General features: G+C 33.8%; 2 pseudogenes; both read right to left on the bottom strand.

The window, feature by feature from the left end:
* Position 1: 1 nt before the first annotated feature.
* LOC120162283 lies at positions 2-5,164 on the bottom strand (annotated as a pseudogene).
* Positions 5,165-6,381: 1,217 nt separating this feature from the next.
* On the bottom strand, positions 6,382-8,558 carry LOC120162285 (annotated as a pseudogene).
* Positions 8,559-13,216: the final 4,658 nt, after the last annotated feature.

The following is a 13,216-nucleotide window of genomic DNA, read 5'->3' as shown; positions in this document are numbered from 1 at the left end:
ATAATCCTAAAATTAGCTAACTAGTCCTATTCCTTGACGAAAAATAGAAGCAAATTCAATTTTGCCAAAAGAAAAGAAGATGGCTGACCATGAAGAAAGAGAACCAGATTTCTTCTCCTCTTCTTTTTGGTTCAGAAAGCATTTAAAAGAAAGTGCTATCTCTGTTACCAGCAGAAGCCCTACGGTGACGTCTCGAACCAGATCTCCTATCCCTCCCGCGTCTTGGAGTCCTCTTCCCTTGATTTCTTCCACGGACATTTGTATTTGACAAAGCCGGTGGGCGTCGAATCACAACTGGTGGAGGCATGTGCTCCAATAGATCTCTATGATATGCCTGTGAAAAAGAAGAAAAACAGCTGAAAATGATTAAATGCACCCATCGTATCTACAAGCTCCTGCTACTAGTTGTATGCAATAAAAAAGCCGAAGAAATCCCTCTAAACAAAAAAATTACCGGAAAAACACCATTCCGTACTCAAGCATATCAAGCACTGATGTAAGTGATTTTTTACATTGTAACATTTTAGAACGTGTGTTATTCTCGAGGCCTAGAGTTAGCGTATTAGAGGAATTCAAAAAATAATATATAATCAAGCACGAAATTAGTAATCTCATGAAGTTAATAGCAAATACAGAATATGTACCTGTATGACAAAATTGCGTCTTTCACAGTCCAAAAACATATTGATATGCCAATCAACTTTCGCCATTATTTTATCCCTCACCATACCAAAGCTTAACTGATCCCGAGATGTAAAACGATCAACTTCATTGAACCAAAGGCAGGTAAACAGATTTGTGATCGGAATATGTTCCTTTATGAGTACACAACCTTCAGGAACATCTGCAGAAAACCAGCGGAACACCAAAAAAATGGATTTTTAGTAGAGAAATGGTTGAAAAACCGTACAAGGAATGTACATGTTTGTATTTGTACAAAATATTGTACCTACCACTGGTTATAGGAAGCTTGGCCTCAGAATATGGTGTTAATCCCTCTTTTTTATAAAAATCGACCTGCGCATCAATCGATGAATTATCATATTTTCCTGCAGCTTTATTTGCTTCAGCCTCTACAAAGACATCATATCGTCTGTAGTGTCTTGAGATTGCAAAATTAGCATTATTTCGCCACAAGAATCTGAGAAGAATAATGCCCAAATAAGATAGTGGTCAAATTAAATTCAACTGATTCGTCAAATCTAAAGTCAAAAACTCAAATCAATGTTACTCAGACTTAGATGCAATTGTCAAACACAAGTATGTATCCAACATGGGTATATTCAATTTTACTCCAAGATTCATGTAATCAAAGAATGGACATTGCCACAAGCTCTCATTTTGCCAACATCGGATATTAAATCAAAGAAAAAATTATATATAAGTAGCCATGTAGCAATAATGTGGTTAATATTCTTGATCGACAAAGAGTTTGTGTTTCAATATAATTTGGTGATGCAGTCCATCTGACACAATAGAAATCATATGAGCTAGAAGTTTAATAAGCATTTTAAAAATCATGAGACAGAGAGCACCTCTCAAGAATTTGATAAGGATCCACAACAAGCTGGAGCTTTCCATCGATCCATAAAGAGTAGCGAACATTTGGGAAGATTCTATGCAACAAAAGCTTTGGGACCTGCCATAAAAACATGCCACATAAAAAAAACTTCCTTATGTCACGGTTGGTACACAAGTAATGACATAAGGAAAAAGCCTAATAATTACACGAGTTATTACATGAGTTTTAAAATAGTATGTCTAATATACAGAAGAATTATTACAAATTTAAATTTGCAGTTAAGAAAGATAATAAAAAGTCATGGAAAAACTAATCCCTATTCAAAATAAGCAATATATATTCCTTATCTTTTGTTCAAATTAAGCCATGTGAATGGCTAAAAGTTACCCAGTGAAGGTAGCTTATTGCTAACTCATGTACTAAAACATAAGGAAAAAATAACACTCCTACCAAACGTAGCGTAAGTGCAATAACCTAAAGAAATTTATGATAAGGATTAATGCATCAGATCTTTTAACCCTCCAAATTGCTTTAAAAGAAAAGACTGGTAGCATGAGAACCGGACAATGAACCCAACTACCCTACGACAAGCTCATAATTGTTGCTAAAATAGAATAGACTACGCATCAAATTTGGTTTACTAGTACTAATCATAAATTCTATGACATAGGGCGGGACCATATACACCAGGATTTGATAAATGTTTAAAAGTGAATCAGATTACAAAAAGTCCAAATAATGATAACAAAAATGAAATGCAAATCAATCAATATCGAAGTATGCTAACCTTGCCATTACGTCTCGCGTCACTGTAAGGAACATTGTGAATCACAAGAAGTCTCCACAAGCCCACCTTTTTACTGTCATCCAACACACTTTTGTTCTTCATATATGCTTCTGTTTCTTTATCAATAAACATGTAGAAAGGAACATTTTTCTTTTGCTTCTTCACTGATGTTCCTGGGCTGTTGTATCACGTCGTAGTTCCCTGGAGAGCAAAAATTAAAGCAATGATGAGGATAAAGCATGCATAAATGCAAGAAAATCTTGTGGAACCTAGAATGTCTAGTAGTACCAAATATAGCCGACGCGACAATGATCTCGTGGAACTGCTGCAACTCTTCCAGATCAGACTCGTCAAAGTCAAATCCAGTCTGGTGACCAGGTTTACTTCCCTTGACAAATCTGACAGAGAAAGTACATGGGATTACAATATTAAAAAGCAAAAGGAAAACAATATCTATTTTTGAAGAAAGATAATTCGTTGAATCATTTAAATGCATCGTAAATAACATAAGAATCACAGAAATCTCTACCTGAAATGTTTTCAATGTGTATATTGATAGGAGAGTGAAACCTACCCACAGTGGACTGTCATTGACTCTTTTATATCAAACGAATCTTCTCTTTGCTTTAGAGATGAATATCCACCAAAGTCGGAGCCCCCATGTGGTTCAATTTTGATTGGATTTTCATCATGAACATATGTCAAATTATGAAGCACTGGAGATTCTGATGGGGAGCTCGGCATGCTAGCTATGGCCTGATCCACGGGGAGGTAACATACTGGACATGCTGAAAAACGGATGAGCAAGAATAAAATTAGTGGCAAGATAATGAAACATAATCCAAATATTGAAATAAGCATGATAAGATGAGAATGCTATTTCATTCTTATGATCATGCATGGATCAACTTTTTTGGTGCAAAAGTGATTATGATTTACGAAGAAAGAAAAGAACATAATAAATAATCCAATGGCTTTATGTTGATATATTATGTTATTATTAAACAAATGTGGTTGCTTCTAATTAAAACTATTGCGTTATGCATCCATGTGAAAAATATTATTAATACAATTACATTTAATGCAACTCTGATTATGAGAAAAAAAGAATAATGAACCTAAACTTACGCCGAGGCCCAATCCGTCTGAGATTAGGTGGAGGGGGAGGAGGAAATGTGAAATTCATGCAAGGATGGTTTGCACCTTTAGAATCAAAAACTTGAAATTTATTTCCATCACCCCCATTCACACTATTTGCTGCAGAATCTTTTCTATCTTTATGCTGATCCTTCCTTCCAAGTATCCGTGAAGCTTCACTATGGGCACTGTTCAGATAATGAGTCATGCTCATAGTTCCAATCCTTTGATCAACAGTTGGACTACTGCTTTCTATCTCATCGATCATACAGAATGCAAACCAGAAAATGATGAATAAGTTATTGTCTCGATTAAATTACTGTGCCAAGAATGAAAAGTCAGAGAGTCACTAAGTAAATCAGTAAGTGAGCCTCTAAGAGGCCAAGTACAGAAAAAACATGTAAGCTGATGCTTAGTGCTCTAGAAATCAAAATTCAAGAATCCAGAGTAACAGAAAAAGTAACAGACCTTTGTTGACAAGAAAAGAACCCAAGACGAAGACCAAAAGGGAAAGGGCAACCAGAAACAGCATGGAAACTTTCCGGCGACCCAAACACCGGCACCAAACGGAGGGGAGAGACCTCTCCTTTTCCCTAGAACCTGAAAGCATCATGATTGGATTCTTTCGTGCACTAACAACTGATTTAGTGTGCAACAATCTTCCACCGCCAGAAATAAAGTTTTTTATGCCCTGCAATGACCCATAGCACCCTGTACGTAGACCCAATGACCCTCCAGTCATTGTATCTCAAACCCAACCCCGAGTTCCTCACTCATTTCCTTTCACCCTATCATTCACTCACAACAACCCCACAAAAATTCTAGCAAAAAAACATACAATGAAGAATTATACTATTCAGCTGGCAGCTAGAAGCAAATCCAATCACTCAACTCTCACTTTAGATAAAAAAATTACAATGAACATTGGCTGGTGAATCAAACCTCTATCGTACATATCAATAGATATACCAGTAACACATTTCTGTGAAGCATTTAACTTTTGAACTTGTTCCCGAAAGCCAATGTGATTGATTTCTGTTAACACAAACAGACCAAAAAAGCAGGAAGTCGGGAATTCCTTTCCTCAAAACACCTTTGACAGAAATCATAACTTTTTTTTTTTTTGCAAATATACTTTGAGATTTCAGAAACAAAAACCAATCTACATCTTTTTACAATGAACACGAATTAGATTATAGTAGGGCTACGACTTGGCATCCTTCCAGTATTTTTCTCTCCATTACTGTCCAGTACGACTTTAGTCACCATTCATAAGGATGACTTCACAATATATACATACTAATGGTGTTAATGAATGCATTGATAAATAATGGATAAAAAAGCAATAGAACGAGCAGAATAATAATGGATAAAAAGCAATAGAGCAAGCTGAATCCTCTAAATCAAACCTTTGGTCATGAAAATACAGAAAGCTAATGACAAATCGTAATAGAACTGTTCCTTTAACCAATGCGATTGTAGTCTGCTAAGATTGAGAAGCCATTAAATGTGGCAGAATGGAGACGTTTTCCACCTAAATCCTAGCATAAACAAAAATCCGTGATTCACTTTAACTTGATCAAGAAACTAATGGGATTGAATTCTATTAATCCAACAAACAAATGGAACATCAAAAATATAAATTTGGCATTAGAAATTAAAACCCGGTTTAGAATTTCATTCACTTTTTTCTGAGAACTGATATGGTTGAAAATATTAACAAATTGCAACAAAACTGGGTCTTTATCCATGGAAACAGAGAGAAACGGATAAGACCCAAACCCAAAAGATTGCAACAAAAATGTTAATCACAGTTTAAATGAAATTATTTTATTTCCAGGAGTTAAAATCCAAACTGAAATGAGGGGAATTTTGCTAAAAATGTGAGGGATATCACTTACCTTCAAGAAAAATGCAGGTCCCTCTTTAGATCTTTTGTTCCTTTTTGAGTCTTTAATTCTTTTGTTGAATGCTTTGAGTTTTCGTCCTCTGATGATGATTGTTTTGATAGGGGAGAATGAAAATTACATTCTTTTATTTGTAAAATAAATAAAGTTTCAAGCAAATAAACATGATAAATTTAGTTTTCATAACTTAGTTTATTAAATAGAGAAAAATATAAGAAAATATACAAAACTTATCGTACATTTATACTAAACCAATCAAAGTATATTATATAAGAAAATTAAAAATTCCTTCAAACAACTAAAAATTGTAGATGATAAACATCATAACATTAACGTAAAATTGTATATAATAATAAAGGCTCGTTTAATAAACTTATATCAATACAATTTAAAAACAATTTATCTTCAATAATTACAAACGTCTATTAACATTTATTCCAAATGTATAAAGCATGACAGATTATCAAAATATCCAACCTTGAATAAAATTTAAAAATTTGACATGTTATAACAATAGATAAAGTTACTAATGTTTTTATATGTAAAGGAAAAAGGTAATTAAATAAAAAATCAATTATCAAAAAAAATAGAAAAATAAAATTAACAACGATAAAAAATACAAAATTGATGTCATCGACGATAATGAATATATATATGCAAGGGATAAAAAATCGGCTAGTTCGGACCAGTTTTTATTTTGGTTGAAATAATTTTGTTGGAGATTCAATATTAAGATTATGTAAGATCCATTTCCTAAAGTTATTTTTGAACTTTCATGAGATATGCAATTCATCAGTTCTAAACAAACAAATCCGAAGGTTTCGATCTTGTTAAATAAAGATCGAAAGCTCGGATTCGACAAATCCAGAATAAAATTGATATCAGGATCTTTTCTTCATAATCATAAGAAACATTAACATCAAGAATCAACAAGTACAGGATATTGATGATAAAGGTTTTTTTCTGTTCGAATTCGAGTCTTACAAAGCGTAGGATATTGATTATTATCATTTTTTATCCTGAACATGGCTATGAGTTTGAATACCTATCTGTTGCAGCAAAACTGTTAGATACAAATTTATCAGCCATGTCAGCTTCATTGATCGAACATCCCACAGCATTGAACCTATTTACATTGGTCCCGGTCGAGAATGGCTTTCGAAGACGACGTAGCTATGAGTTTATGAAGCCTTTGAGCTCCTGGACCTGGCTTGATCTTGTTCAGGTCTCCAACTTCCGAACATTTTGGTTTGCCGGTGCACCAACCACCCGGCGTGAAGCTCCCCTTTTCCCGTCCAAGCAAATCCTTATCGATCTTATTCAACACGGCGTCGTCTTGATTGAATTTCAGAGCAAAAGCAGCATTACTTTGAACCATCATGTCCGACTCATTAAGGGTAAGGATGTGCGGGTACTGTTTAGGGGGATTGTCCCATGAAATATAATGCAAATCATGGTTGACAACAGTTGTAGCAAACTCCGGAGCATTGCATACGACAGTCTGAAAGTAGCCTTCAGGGGAGGAGACAGAGTTCGTGTAGTACATGAGAAGAGTTCTCGGTAGATTATCCCAACCCCAAACACAAAACTCGACGAATGAATGTGACATAACCGTCCATGCCGAACCTGCAACCAGAGACGATGTACGGAAACAGATAACGGAAAGCAAGGTTTCAATATATGCTATCTATATTTGTGAATATAATTTGCAGTTCCAACATATGCAGAACAACACTAGGGCAATGCTTTAAGATTGAAGATCAATCCAGCTGCATCGACAGACAGATTCGGGAAAGTCACATTGCAATGCTCATATTCTTAAGAGAGAATCGAAAATGTCTTAAAGTTCCCGGCATATGACAGTGTACCGTAAATAATTTGAATGCTGTAGGAAGTTTTCGCTTCTGTGAAGTCCAAAATATATCAGACTTGGTTGACATGTAGAGTCCCGGGTCCATAATCAAAGGCATAGCTCGTTTATCCCTGCACAAGCACCAGCGAATATGTCGGTATTCGACACGTATAAAGGTTTCGATAGAGATGGAAAGAATGAGAAAACCTACGCTTTCCAACCAAGGTGGCTTGTGTGTTCAATAAAATTAAGGTTCCTGTCTAAATCTGAGAATGCATAAATAAGATCTGCAGATAACAAACTAATTGATCAATGACCATTTGGTGCATAACCGAATAAACAAACACCGAAAATGATATACACCGGCTCGGTTCTCATATAAGGCATGTGATGGAGACTTACCATCTTGAGTCACAAAGGGATAATCCGATGCACTGAGATTGATAAACCAATCCCAATCTTTACTTCTGTTGAGATGAATGGCACAGCATGGAGCGTATTGGCGACCATGGTCGGCCCTTGATACATAACGATATTAGCCTTGGTAATCATATAAACATTCCCTACCTTCGAAAACATCGTATGGTTCTTTATTCTGGAGCAAGCGTCGATCTCTCCTCGGTCGGTGCCTCGAGGTCCAAATGAACAGCATACTGATTCCTAGGATGATACAGGACATGAAGTGTTCTCCAAAGCTTTTCCAGATCACCTTTCGATCCAGAAACCAAGTATGCAAAACGAGGAAATTCTGGACCAGGAGATGGTGGCAAAGGACCTGCCTTGATCTTCGACTCAGCATAGCCCGGCTTCCTTTGAGTCATCGAAATATAAGCCGGGAAAATGGAGAAAATCGAGTTGATTTTGCGAACCGAAGAGATGAGCCCCATGTCGAAACAAGTAACAACAAGGATCGTGCAAATGAGAGAAGTTATCACAAGGAGAAACACCCATTTCTTCTCCATGTTCAACATTGACACCATTGTCGGACCTTAAGGATCTAACAGACAATCTTAACAGGAAGACCTTCGAACATCACCAATTCGAAAAAAGCAATGAAGAAAAAGCCCTCTATCTAGCTTCGAATGATATTCGAAACCGCAGATACCATCAATCTTCAGATCAAAGGCCTTTCCTGCAACATATAATTCCAAGAAATACCTTTGAAAATAGCTGTTAGATGAACAACAACCGTTGATATTGGTCTATAATATCATAGAAAAAACTATTTTATTCTATGATAACCTGTTATGCAAATTCCCAGAACATTAAGTAATGGAAACTAGATCCGGTCGACAAATCAAACATAAACAAATTAGTAATGAAAAAGAAAGAGTATTATAAAGCATGAAAAATAACAAATAAATAAACAATTAGTTAAAACATCATTAAAAATACCGAACAATTAGTTAAATATACATTGGGATTAAGGTACTGTTTTAGAAAAAGCTGTCAAAGAATCATTTTTTGATATTTCCAATTTTTACAATGCTTAAAAGAGAAAATATAAATTAAAACGTCGCTAATCACCAAACCTAGAAATCTAAATCAGGTTAAAGATTCATAGCTACCGTTAAAATATAGGCAAAACCCAGAAACGGAAAATCAGTAAAAATCAAGTCTTTGAACGATAGGAGCAAAACCCAAATCAGGAAATCAAATCCAAAAACAGCTGCTGGTAACAAAAAAATCTAAATATAGTTTTGAAAAAAGGAAAACAGTTGAACAAACATAAACTGAAAATAACATGGAGAAAACATTGGAGGGGGGAAAAGAAGGTGAAATGAAACTAACTTAAGAAACAAACCTGAGTTTTGATGCTGGTAAGATAACAAATGACTGTGTCTCCCAAGTGAAAAAAATGGCTTTTTTCTTCTTAATTGATCTGTGAAAGAGCAGAGTTTTTGAGTAAATGATGTTTAATTAAAGAAGAAAGAATGTCTCTTTCTCTTCCCCTGAGCTCTCTTCTTTCCCTAGACCTTAGGAATATATCAATGTTTATGTAAGAATAAAAGACAAATTTTGATTGGCCAAATACTATAAAAAAGCTGCAAGATTTGAACCCATTGACATGTTGCAGTTCACAAAGTTTTTTGTTTGCCTTATATGTGGGAATAATGTCCAATGTTCCCATTAGATTGTTTTTCCATTGTTTTTAGAAATTATATATATATATATATTATCTCAACATTTACAAATAAAATAACACATAAAATATGTTTAGAAAAAATCAAATATTTGCTAGGTTTACACAAAGCTAAAAGATTATCACATATTTTACTTTAAAAAAATATATTTAATATGAATGTGTTTTTATTATCAATCTTACTTGTTAAAAGTTAATAATATATATAGTTTATTTTAAGGAAATAATAAGTATAATTAACCACTATTTATTTTCAAATAGACTTTATGAAAGGATTATGTTATTCAATGTTGGCTCTGTGTAAATATTTGACATTCGAAATGTTATGCAATGTTGGTTTTGTGTAAAAATCTGACATTTAAAATGTTATGAATAGAATAAATATATATGTTATGTATCAATTTAAATTTTAATTGATGATTAAATTAAGTTCTTTAAAATTTACTGATGGAATTAATATTGTTTAATGATTAAGTTTATTAAGATCAAAAAATTTATGAAATAAGGTTTCTTGATGATCTTCTATACAATATGTTCTAACATTTAAAATTATAAGAGAGAAAATTATTATAAATATGTAATATTTTTAAAATATTTATTTGAGATATTAGTTTTTGCATTATGTTAAAAGAGTTGTGGTAAAACATCATGTCTGTGACATATATAAGGTTTGTAAGATTTATCGAATTTGTGAGATATAAGTAATCTTATGTATTTGAGTTCTTTGTAATTTATATGTTAATTGTAATTTTTTATTTGTGGAGGTATATAAAGTCGAACCACAACAAGTTTAATTTATTATATGTGATTTAATTTTATTTTAGTTATGTTCACTCTTAAATTCTTAACAATATAAAGTGATAAATAAACTATATTAATATAAAGAATATTATTTGATATACAATCAATTTTGACTACTAATAAGTGATGGATACATAAATGAGAAAATTGAACTATTAATCAAATCCAAAAATTATGTTTATTTGGACCAAGTTTGAGTATTAAATTTGAACCAACAAGTTGAGTTGCGATATTTATTTTAATAAAAAATTTAAATTAAACCATAACATTAAATTTAAATAATTAATTGGATAAAAATATAAATACTAAATTACACCTCAAAGCAAAGTTCATGTATAAAATTAAATTAATTTTTGAAATTGGTTATGTGTGGGTGAGATGCACAGCAATAGATCTCCTAAGTAGGGTTGTAAATGAGACGAGAGAGATCGTGAGCTACTCGAGATCGACTCGATCAAGGCTCGATAAATACTCGGATCGAATGGACTCGACTCGAGTTCTTAACGAGCTACTCGATATTCAACTCGAAAAGCTCGTGAGCTGCTCGGAAAAATGTTATATTATAATTTTAGATGTTTTAAAATTACATTATTAAAAATATATTAAAAATACATTATTGATAATTATAAAATTTTGTAATGAACCCTAAGTCCTAAACCCTAAACATAATATTTCAAGAACTATATTGATTAATTAATATCAAGTTGTGAGCAACATTTAATATCAAGATATTATATTGTACTTACCTCATAAATCAATACCAAGCCGATTAATTAATGTATTTGTAATGAATCTTAATCCCTAAACCCTAAACCCTTAATACAGTTATATGATAGGGATTAAGTTATGCACATTAAGGTAACATACAAATTATGCAAAATGATGTTATGAGACTCTTACATAAATCATTCGCTTATTTATACATAAATATATCAACATGCAAAATAAATATACACAACTTGTTGATTGATACATGATTTTATCATATCTTAATGATACTATCGACACCGTCATTGCTTTCAAACACTGACTCACCAGCATAATATTTCAAGAACTGACTCACCAACATAATATTTCAAGAACTAAAATTAGTGATTTGTTTGCATTTTTTTAATTCTTGTGGCAAAATTTAAAAGTATATATAATTAAATGATGAAATGTGTAATTTATCCAAAAGTTAACCGATTGAATGATTATCATTATGTTAAATAATGCCATAGTGAATTAGTTACTTGTGGTGAATGGCAATCCATGATGCCTCCAGAATTAGCTTCCTTTTATATAATAATACAATAATACGACCATAATATATGAAATATATATTTCACTTTTTATTTTTCTAATAAATCTAAAATAAATAAAAGACAATATTATTTAAAGATGTCTAATAATTTGATAATAAATATTTATATTTTTCATATATATATTATTTAAATTCAAAACTTCAATAAAAACAATAGATTCTTTAATCAATCAATAATTTAATTCGTATTCGATTATCGTTAACCTATCTATACAGAAAATTAATATGACGTATGTTTTTCTATTCTCAGTTGACAGTTGTACTTGTGTCGTAGTGTGTGCATTTTCCTTTTAAAGACAAGCCAGATGTAGCAAAACTCAGTCCCACTCGTCTGTTTTCGTCTCTCACTGAAAAGCTAGTTAACTCTGTTCATGTTTTGTTTAAAACTCTAAAAGCGATCGGGGTTTGCGAGTGAAGCCATTTGAAGCGAAAGGTTAGGAACTCAGAACCCAGGACAGAAAAGAAAAAAAAACAGTAAACACGCCTATCACCGCCGACGTTAGGCGTCACCGACAACCATCTACCACCGTTTTTATCCCGATCGACAGCCTAATCCTAAAAACTAAACAGCCACCCCCATTTTGAGAGTTCTTAAATTCTCCCCCTTTTTTCTCCTGGTCGAGAGCCCCTCCACAGGGCCAAACAGACGTCGACCACCATCCCCCAATGTTTCTGCATTGTCTCCTCGGATGTGGACTATGAAGAAAAGCACTGTTCCAACACGGAAATCGAATGCAATTCCTAATCCTATGACTCCCAATCATCATCGCCAGTTGAGTTATGGAATGCAGAAGGGTTAGAGTTCTGAACGTGTGGTATTGCATAACAATGGTGGAAGGAGATAAGCGAATGTTGCTTGGGTGTTACCTCTGAACAATGGAAAGACCTTGCCTTCAAAGTGGGAAGATGCCGAGAGGTGGATTTTCAATCCTGTTTCTGGGGATGCCTGTGTGAGGAAATCAAACTTGCATCCACAAAGAAGACCAAAATCAAAGAGTGGTCCACTTGGTTCTCCTGGGATTGCTTACCATTATTTGTATTCTCCTCCAACTCACAAGACACATGTTTGATGGAGGCCATAAAGGAAGTTTTATGGCCGTTTTTCCTTTCTCAGATGGTGTAATTGCAGCTAATGGTTTGACAATTCATACCCGTAGGCCTGTTGGAGGATTCGCTATTCAGACTCAGCCTTGTATGGCCCGTTCTGTCAGTGCCTTTTGGATTCCAGTTATTCAAATGAAAATTAATTGATATCCCACATCGGTGGTTCTTGGGGGAATAAGAGGTAAAGTGGGTGTATAAAAGGGGATGGGTTTCTGCAAATGAGTGTAGGATTGAGCTTAAATTGAGTTTGAATTTTGAGCTTTAATCAAGCTCAAAATAGAGTTCAAGTTTTGAGTTTTAATCGAACTCTTAAATTTTTTTTTAGTTCGAGTCTTTTCTAGTTTGAGTTGAGTTTGAAAATTTTAGGCTCGCGAGTTTTCGAGTCGAGTTTACATTTAAAGTTTTCGAGTTCGAGTCGAGTTTGGTGATACTCGAACTTGACTCGGTTACACCTCTACTCCTAAGTCCCGCCATAGGTCTCCACGTTGCAATAAACGGACATTCTTTAAGGGGGAAGCAAATGCGCGGAAATCAAAAGATTCGATCGGTTGATGACGACAGGAATTACCCAATAATAACGTTAAACGCCATCGTTGATTGCAGCCGTCGGATTCTGATTTGGAAAATCATGTTATCTGAATTAATACTTCTTGTACTTCA

Source organism: Hibiscus syriacus, unplaced genomic scaffold (assembly GCF_006381635.1).
Source record: "Hibiscus syriacus cultivar Baekdansim isolate YM2019G1 unplaced genomic scaffold, ASM638163v2 tig00111402_pilon, whole genome shotgun sequence".
NCBI classification, from domain to species: Eukaryota; Viridiplantae; Streptophyta; class Magnoliopsida; order Malvales; family Malvaceae; genus Hibiscus; species Hibiscus syriacus.
Note: the sequence above shows the minus strand (reverse complement) of the source record. Positions and strands in the feature narration are given on the sequence as shown.